The following is a 9,867-nucleotide window of genomic DNA, read 5'->3' on the forward strand; positions in this document are numbered from 1 at the left end:
TAAACTTCTCGAGATCAATCCCATAGATCCAAGCCAACTAACCGCTTTACGTATTTTACGTACACTAACAATGGAAAGGTGCTGCAGTACTAAGTAGGCCTAAAGTTGATTGGAGCGTGATGTCAGACAAGATGCAAACTATAACGTTTGTTAGATCTAGAAATGCTCTAGGCTTAAAAAAACACTAGAATGTAGCAAAACTTAATAGTAAGGCATACCGCATATTGACCTGTTTTCAAGCCTGCCTGTCTGTAGGGAAAGAAAGTGGCAATTTCTCCCAAGAATAACGAAGGTTATTGCCTCTCGGATCCATTGCTTTAGCGTGACTGTCGTAGATTGTGGACAGCGTAACTAAAAAAAAAAAACATTTTGAGGTATCCTAATGAAACTTGGCATGAACGTGTATAAGGGGTTGAAGTTATGCCTATGAACTTGGTTACAGCTCGTTATTCCGAAGGTTCGTTTTTCCGAAGGCTCTTTAATCCCAAGATTCGTCATTCCGAAGGTTCATTGTTCCGAATTTCATTTTCGGATTAACGAATCTTCTGAATAACGAACCTTCGGAATACCGCCACAAATGTTCAGATTAACGAACCCTTTTTCATTTTCGGATAAACGAACCACTAGGTATAGGTAATTTGTGTGTTTCGGATTAACGACCCTTCGGAATAACGAACCTTCGGAATAGCGAACCTTCGGAATAACAAACAGCACCCATCAACTTTTGGGTGTACATGCTCAACGTCAAAGGTCAAAAGGGCAAAGTAAAAAACGTAAAATGTCACTATTTCCTTCATATCTGTGCAATGCCTGAATATGTTTTCTTGAAGCTAAGTGTATACATATATTACCCAATTAAGGCTCTCTTGTGAAAGTTTGGGGTCATGAAGTTAAAGGTCAAAAGTCAAAAGGTCAAGTAGAAATATCAAATTTTCACTTTTTTTTTTCTCCGTACCTTGGAAATTGTTCAAGGTATCTTCGTGGAACATAGTATATATGTGACTGTGCATCACAAAACGAACAAAAAGTCGCACACACTGATTTTGTGTGAGAACTGAAAATGAGTGAAATGGGTCAACCTAGCCGGTCTTGACTTTTTCATAATTTCTGAAAGAGCAAGTCTTCTTTTCATCATGTTAAAATTTGGGATCATAAAACTAGCCGGAAAGTGTGTTTTTTAGCAGTTTATCTCGAACAGCTTTTTGGTAGAATAGTGGGATTAGGTGTGTCTTTGGAGTCCCTTTATCATTTCTTAAGAACCTCGTACACACTCTTCACTTTCAACTCTAATAACTTTTGAAAGGATAATGCTACTGCTTTGAAAGTTGGCATTAATTATGGACAGAATGTGTTGATAATGCATGCTTAATTTCAATGTAATCTAATAATCCCTTCATTGTTGTTACTCAGGTGGTTTACATCCTGTTTTTTGTCCCATTCATCTCACAGCCAGCACGGCTTGGTAAAGCTTATAAGCGCTTGAGCCTTTTTTCTCAGTTTGCACTTTTCCTGACTGTGTGCTTTCTTTCCAATATTTAGATAGGTTAAGAGAGTCCATTTGATTTGAGTTATACATCATTTTAAAGCTTAAAGTCTGTTCTTTCAGAATATGCTCTTAAAAAGAAATAATGTCTGGCGACTTTGTGTTCGTTTTGTGATGCATGGTCACATAATATACATGCACTTACTGGCAGTGATTATCTAGAGAATCTAGGGTTCATGGGTCAAAGGTCAGGGGGTCAAAAGTCAAGGGCAACACTTCAAAATTTTACTATTTCCCTCATATTTATGCAATGGCAACATGATTTTTTTTTTTCACTTCGTGAATGCATGTATAACCGAATAGAGATTCTCTATTAAAATTTCTCTTTTTTTGCCTCAAAAGTCAAAAGGTCAAAGATCAAATGAAAGTGCTGCACTAAGCTTTTCCGCCATATCTCGGTAGAGGCTCGATTTTTTTAAAAACTTACTACATATTTATGCATGTTCTGCCTGACAGTGATTATTGTATGAATTTTGAAAATGGTAACAATTTACTATTTAATACAGAGATTGCTCTTTTTCTCCTATCTTAAAAATTACTCAGTGCATAAACTTATGAATGGGTCATAGTCAAGTTAAAGTCCTTGAATCCCCAAATACATGCTCTCCTATTCATCCAACTAAATCTAGGTCAAGGAAGGTGAACATTCAACACATTTGTAACAAGCTTGTCATTTTGATATTTTGTCAATTTTGTGAAAATGTAAGCTCACATTATCCACATGTACTATAGACCTATTAGGAGAATCATGCATTATGGTGGAGGTATACCAGTCGCCATAGAGTTATTTCTAGCTTGACATCGTGAAAGAGGAGAGAAAATACAAACATTGAAGCAATTGACACCTGCATGGTTAAAGAAATCAATATGCCATATTTGTCGGTGATATCAAAGGCCGCAACAGCGGATACCGACTTGATGATTAAAAAAAATTGCAAACAAACAAACAAAATACATCAAAACCCCACATCATTATTTTGCTACATTTTGTTTTATTAAAAAATAAAACTTTAATATTTCTACCTATTTTCTGGTGTTTACTAGCAATATTATTGTTTGTTTTATCTTAAGTTTCCCCCCCCCCTCCCGTTGATTCAAGGTGTTATGATTTTGAATGATATTACTATGGGTAGGACCCTAATGTCAAGAATGGCTAAGCGTGTAAACACTGTCACACACTATTTAATAGCCGAGTACCGATCTGCTGTCATTTGGCAAAAGGGTGTATCTTGGTGCCAAGTGGGGTTTACAGTGTCCCCCCCCCCCCTTTTTGTGGGGGGGGGGGGGAAGCAAAATCATTTGCCCAATCCTTACGAATGATAAGTTTCTTATTTCCTAAATGAAAGGATCTATGGTAAGTCATTCTTATATTTTTGGGGCAATTTTGATAACAAAAAGATGTATCTATAGTTACACAACTTAAATGTGATTGTTAAGTGGATATTTCATATGGCAAAACGATATAACTATAGATAGAGCCCTCATAATTTTGGGGTAACGTTGATTCTTTACTTGGCAAAAAGGTGTATCTACAGATATATCTCTTTGCCACAATGATCACTTGATTTCTTTCTTATACTTTACGAGGGAAAAAACGGTGTATGTATAAATAAATTCTTTTGCCAAATTTAGCAGTGTATATTTTTCATAAGTTTCACACAGCAAAGTAATGTATCTAGTACAGTCCGTAGAAAAGTTGAATTGTGTTGGTATTTCACTTGACAAAACAGTGTATTTATAGATACATCCTTTGCTGAAATGAACATTGAAAATACTTCGTGGATTTCATATGGCAAAGAAAGGTGTATCTTTAGCGCCCAGTGTGTGACTGTGCGGGCGCACATGTCCGTTGTATTCAAAGAGTGCACTCTTTCGTAAGATGGCAAAATAATAATAATAATAATAAAATGTAGCAGTATCTTCATTTTTTTTTCATTTGGGGTGTCTCTGTGGTCGGAATTTTCAATTAGAATTTCCATTTGTAGACTTAATGAGAGCTAAATTGAGTCATTTCATATCTGGGGGTAAAACAGTGTATCTTTCTCTCTCTCTCTCTCTCTCTCTCTTCATACCAGAACGTGTATAATGGCCCGAGTGCTGTGTGTGACATGGATTTGGTTTAGCATTTACTATTAATAACACAGTGGTTCTGGACATCGTTATTCGCTTTAATTGCTTTTCAGGCCAATTTATGTTCTCCTTTCTCTGGGTTTGGTACAATCTCCTAATTAACCAGAAAGGTGTTGCCAGCGTTTGTTTGTTTGTTTGTTTTATTTTATTTAATCACGGGATAAAATGCCCTCGATCAGCCAGATGAGGCTGTTTTTCAGAGAGGCCGTGAGTACAATGTTACAGCAACAACAAAAACAACACAACAGTTAACAAATCACTCAAAGTAAATTAACAATTACACAAAAACACATAAAAAACAACAAGCATAACATAATGAAATACATTACAATGTAGCAGAAACTAGATACCAAGAACAAAAAAAAATGAAGAAGAGGAATATAAAGGTAACCACTTAACACAAACGATACAAAAGAGGGTGACGCAAACAAGTTCACGTAAATTCAGACAAATTAGCTCAAACATAGTTACCGTATGAAATCCACACTATAACACCTACTCTAACATTCTTTCAAAAGCCTTCAAATTACCTAGTATTCTTACATTTTCGGGGAGACTATTGAATATTTTAACACTGGAATAAATGCATCCAAATTTCATGAAATTTGTTCTGGGTTTTGGAAGTATGATAATATTACGTGAATTACGTAAATTATATTTATCTATTTTGATAACTACTTTTTTACAGATGAATAATGGCAATAACTGGTGTAATAGTTTAAAGATAAATATTGCCGCGTGTTTTTCCCAGTGATTCATAATTGCTTCTACGCCAGATAATTCATATAAGGCTCGACTACTGAAACGATTATCTACTAATAGAATGGTGCGGAGAGCCCTCTTTTGCAAAACACTTATTTGATTTACTAGACTTTTACTGGCGTTCCTCCATACAATTGAACAATAATCCAAATGGGGGCTGAATTAACCCTTTGTATAAAATAAGGGCGGTGTCTTGCGGAATATATGGCCTTATTCTCTTGAAGCAGTACAACGCAGAAGAGAGTTTGGCCTTTACATTGGCAATGTGATAGTTCCACGTCAGGGTGTCGTTTAAGGTCACACCTAAATACTTACAGGAGCTTTTTTGTTGTACGCAAAAATCATTAACCGTAACCTTAACGTTATCAAAGAGGTGTTTTTTTTTCCGCATGAGTGTGACAATCATGTTTTCACACTTTTTCTCGTTTAGCAGCAGTCCATTGTACCTCAGCCAGTTCGTTATCGCCCTTAAATCATGATTTACACACTTTTCTAAGTCATGGGGATTGTTTGATGCGTAGTAAAGGCAAGTGTAATCAGCGTACAAAGAGACAGTACAATGTTGTACAACTTCAACAATGTCATTGATAGTTATCACGAACAGATGCGGTCCGAGGATACTCCCCTGGGGAACGCCACACGTAACGAGACGTTGTTCAGACATATTTCCGTTAATAACTGTGACTTGCTACCTAAACGCCAGATAATCTTTGAACCAGGCTAAACTGTCGGATTCTACACCGTATTTTCGCAGCTTCTCAATTATCACATCATGAGGTATTAAATCGAAGGCTTTTTTCAAGTCAAGTGTAATGAGTGCAACTGCACGCCCTTCATCTAAAGCCTTCCGAATATTTTCTGTAATTGTTACCAGAGCAAGCAAAGTTGAATACTTAGGGCGAAATCCAAATTAATTGTTTGTTAAAAGATTATTTTCATTGAAATACTTGTATAATTGCTTAAAAAACAACCTTCTCGAGGACGGAAGGACCGAGATGGGTCGATAACTTGGTTCGGTGTAAAAATGGCAGAGGTAAAAATGGCAGGGGTAAAAATGGCAGAGGTAAAAATGGCAGGGGTACAAATGGCAGAGGTAAAAATGGCAGAGGTAAAAATGGCAGAGGTAAAAATGGCAGGGGTAAAAATGGCAGAGGTAAAAATGGCAGAGGTAAAAATGGCAGGGGTAAAAATGGCAGAGGTAAAAATGGCAGGGGTAAAAATGGCAGAGGCAAAAATGGCAGAGGTAAAAATGGCAGAGGTAAAAATGGCAGAGGTAAAAATGGCAGGGGTAAAAATGGCCCATTTTTTCCCGGTCTCCCCTATTTTACTTTCCTGCATTTTTTTTTCTCACGGATACCCTCTGCATTTTAATGGAAAGGACCAAACCTCCAACCTAGCCCCCAACGTCTCTAAACTATTGCAAATGGAGCATGTACAAAAATTGTCCAGAATGAAAACTGCATTCCTTCACGACCAATAGGGCTTACGTACATGTACAAAATATTCCCCTCGTTTTCCTCACTTAAACAGGTAGAATGCATATCGCCTCACCTGACCTCTTTCTGGTTTATCCGAAACATTTTCTTGGGGCTATGAGATGAGAGTGCATAAACCGTGACGTAAACGATGTATACGTTATTATAAACATTAAAACGGGAAAAAAGGTATACATGCGCGAAAAAAAACACGCGTAAAGGTTTGAAATTCTCGGATCACCACAAAAATTTAATCGTTTGTTACTTGTGCCATTCTCAACCTTTCCTGCAAGTTTCATCTCAAACCGTAAACTACTTTTTGACTTATTTTGCACACGAACAAACTAACTAACTAACTAACGAACGAACAAACCAACGGTAACGAAAACATAACCTCCTCCCTTGGCGGAGGTAACTAACAAACTAGAAAAACACTCTGAGAGTGCAGACCTCCGTCAAGCATGCAGCTCATTTCCACCATTGATCATGTTCTTCCATAGAACATAAAAAAGGGGATTGTGAAATTATCTTGTGTTAATCAAATATGGCGGGATCTAAGACTCTTCATGTAGCTGCGTACTACAGGCCTCATGAAAATGACGAAGAGAGTCTTGCAGAGCTTCAGCGATCCCTGTGTAAATTAAATCGCGATCATATGGTAGTCATCGAGGCGGTGATTTCATTCTACCTGGATGGGATTGGATTGGATTTTCTTACTGTTGTCGTATAACGAGGGAAAATGTCATTTTCGGTGGCTGAATCTACCAATCTTTAGCAACACACCATGTTGATAGATTTACTCCGTTAAACATAATGGAATCTGACTTCGGGAGCAACAGCTAAGTTTGAAAGGCATCAGACATTTACATTTTTTCGCCTGCGGATTCGTTCGACAATGATTGAAAAAATCCCATGGCAAACTATCGGTTTTTACTCTCACTTTTGAACAGTTTATTGCTAAAGTTCGTCTCCAGTTTTAACAAGCATAAGTTTGTTAAGTGACCACAAAGTGTTCATTAAACGTCGAGATATTTGTTTTTGCGCCATGTGATACTTGAACAATGTAATAAAATATTTTGCAAGAGCTTACTTATGTCTGCCGATACATCTGCTGTAGTTTGTTTTTTTGGTTTGGATTTTTATTTCTACATTATGTCATGATCAGGCCTTGTGAAATAAATACCCTCCTACGAAACCTGAATGTGAGAAAATAACATAGAACAGGTGAAAAATTAGCGGTTTGCTTCGACTTCTGATGTCTCCTTTACTTCTTTACACTAAACAGTTCAAAAAATGAAAAATAATGACAATATACTAGCCTGGACGTGAGCGGAATTCGTTTGTGTAAGAGTGTGTATGTGAGAGTATGTATATCTGCGTATAGAAGTATATGTTTATGCCAAAAGTGGGTTCGTGACTGTGTGTGTGTGTGTGTGTGTGTGTGATAACGTCATTTGACGAAACAACATAGGATTATACTGTTTAAAGGTTTTGCAGCATTGTTGGAACCCCCTTATAATGATAGATAATAGTAATAAAGATAATAATAATAATAATAATAATAATAATAATAATAATAAAAATTTCCCATAGGCCTACTAGGCTCTTAGCTGGTTTATTATTCCTCTGAACGGACAGATTACGCCACTGCACTTGAACCAAACTCAGAATAATGAGAGTGCTCTAATCTTTTTAAAACATAATTCAATAAATATTCTTCAAACCTGCAGTTGGAATTTGATAATTCGATACAGTTTGCTCTGGCTAGGTTATCAATCAAAACCTCTTCATACGTTTATCTCTGACGAAATCACTCTCATTAATTCTGACATTTTTACCTCTGACATTTTTACCTCTGACATTTTTACCTCTGACATTATTACCTCTGCCATTATTACCTCTGCCATTTTTACCTCTGCCAATTTTACCTCTGACATTATTATCTCTGCCATTTTTACCTCTGCCATTTTTACCCCTGCCATTTTTACCCCTGCCATTTTTACCTCTGCCATTTTTACCCCTGCCATTTTTACCCTTGCCATTTTTACCTCTGCCATTTTTACCTCTGCCATTTTTACCTCTGCCATTTTTACCCCTGCCATTTTTACCTGGCACCGTTTCAAAGCTCCCATGTAGTGCTATCATATAAAACAAACAGAATCAAAATTGGCTCATAAATGACAGAAAAGTAGCAAATTGAAGATTTTGATCACACACGGACGCACACACGGACACACGGACGGACGGACACACGGACGGACGGACGGACGGACACACGGACACACACACGTACGGAGCCCGTTTCATAGTCCCCTGCTCGAACTCGTTCGGCGGGGACAAAAATCAAATTGTTGATCCGCCGAGGTAAGACAGATTTTGGTGTTGCGTACAGGGAATGCATGCCAAGGCAAAATGCAAGCACTGCTGAGCACAAAACAGAATCTCAGTAAAAATGCAGAATCAATCACTGTGTTGTGTGCGTACTTAAAGCACACAGACAAAATACATAATCAGTAAGAAATGTCTAACATACATGTCTCCTATAGACCGTTTTCTCCAGACATTACACGTAGCCATCCCCTCCCTCCCCCACCCTTGAAAAAAAAATCCCTTAGCAATCAAAATATAAACAACATTGAAATTTATGTCTTTTCTCATTACATATAGTTTGTAATGTTATCACTTTCGTGGAATTCTGAAGTAAACAAAAGAAAAAAAAAGAAGTTTGCCAAATATGTGCCTTAAAATGAAGTCAAAATTGGCAAACATGCATTCATACTTCAATAAAGACTGCAGAAAGGTACTAGCTGTGCATACTGTTTGGTATGGAGTACTGATTTCATATAATGCATGTCACTGAGAAACATCTGACACACATACAACATACACTCCCACACACATCCACGCACCCACAACAAACACACACACTCACAACAGACACACACATACGCACATACACGCACACACCAAACCACATTTTCTTTTTCAAATTCCAACACACACAACACACACAAAATGCATGTCTTGAGTCCAGACCATGCATAACTCAAGGCACAGACAGCAGGAAGGACTGCAAAAACACTATTGGATACAGTACACTATCACCTTGGTGGCTTTAAAGTTGGTTGCATATAATTAGTGCATGGTACACAAATGGACAGCTAATTATGTGTGATTCTGTCTTGAATGTTGTTGTTTGTGGCATCGGTTTATCAGCTAGTAGGTAATCATTCACTGACGATAAGCATATATTCAATGGTTATGCATTGAGTGTCTCATCATAGTAATTGTGAAAAAGGCAGTACACTCACTCGTGATTCTAAAATGATATAAAGCTTTGCATGTATACAGACCACACTTTGGCATGTTATGTCAGAATCAATGCACTTTCTGGTGTGCTCTCTGACATTCCTTTCTATTATAAGTTCACATAATATGTATAGACAAGCAAATGTGAATGTAAAAATTACTTATGCAATGAAATCGTGTTCCCTCTGGTGTTACAGCATCCAAATACTGCTTATCTTTTAGGCATTTTGGGCTCCTAAACAAAGTTAATCATGTCAGCACAAGTGAGAGTGATAAGTATTACGTGGGGTACCTTCGCGAATGTTCGACTTCTTGACCTCTTTGCTCATTATGGGGATTCCCCGTTGGCGATATGTAACCAACCAAGTTGTATACTATTAGAATGCTCGCAAGTACATGAACGTGGGACTAAACGAACAACTTGCCGCCATTAGCAAAGAAATAAAAAAAAAAACGGGGGCCGGGGGGAAGTCGCTAGAACGGATAGTATACAAATGACGCACAGGTCTGAGTGCGTCAGTCGGAATTGTGTGCATAAGGTAACTATGGAATGCTTAACCCACGAGGCGAAGCCGAGTGGGTTTAGGCTAAATTCCATAGTTACCGCATGCACACTATATTCCGACTGACGCACGAAAAGACATGTGC

This window comes from Diadema antillarum, unplaced genomic scaffold (assembly GCF_040938485.1).
Source record: "Diadema antillarum isolate AM-2024a unplaced genomic scaffold, OU_Dant_1.0 seq00000791_RagTag, whole genome shotgun sequence".
Classification (NCBI taxonomy): Eukaryota; Metazoa; Echinodermata; class Echinoidea; order Diadematoida; family Diadematidae; genus Diadema; species Diadema antillarum.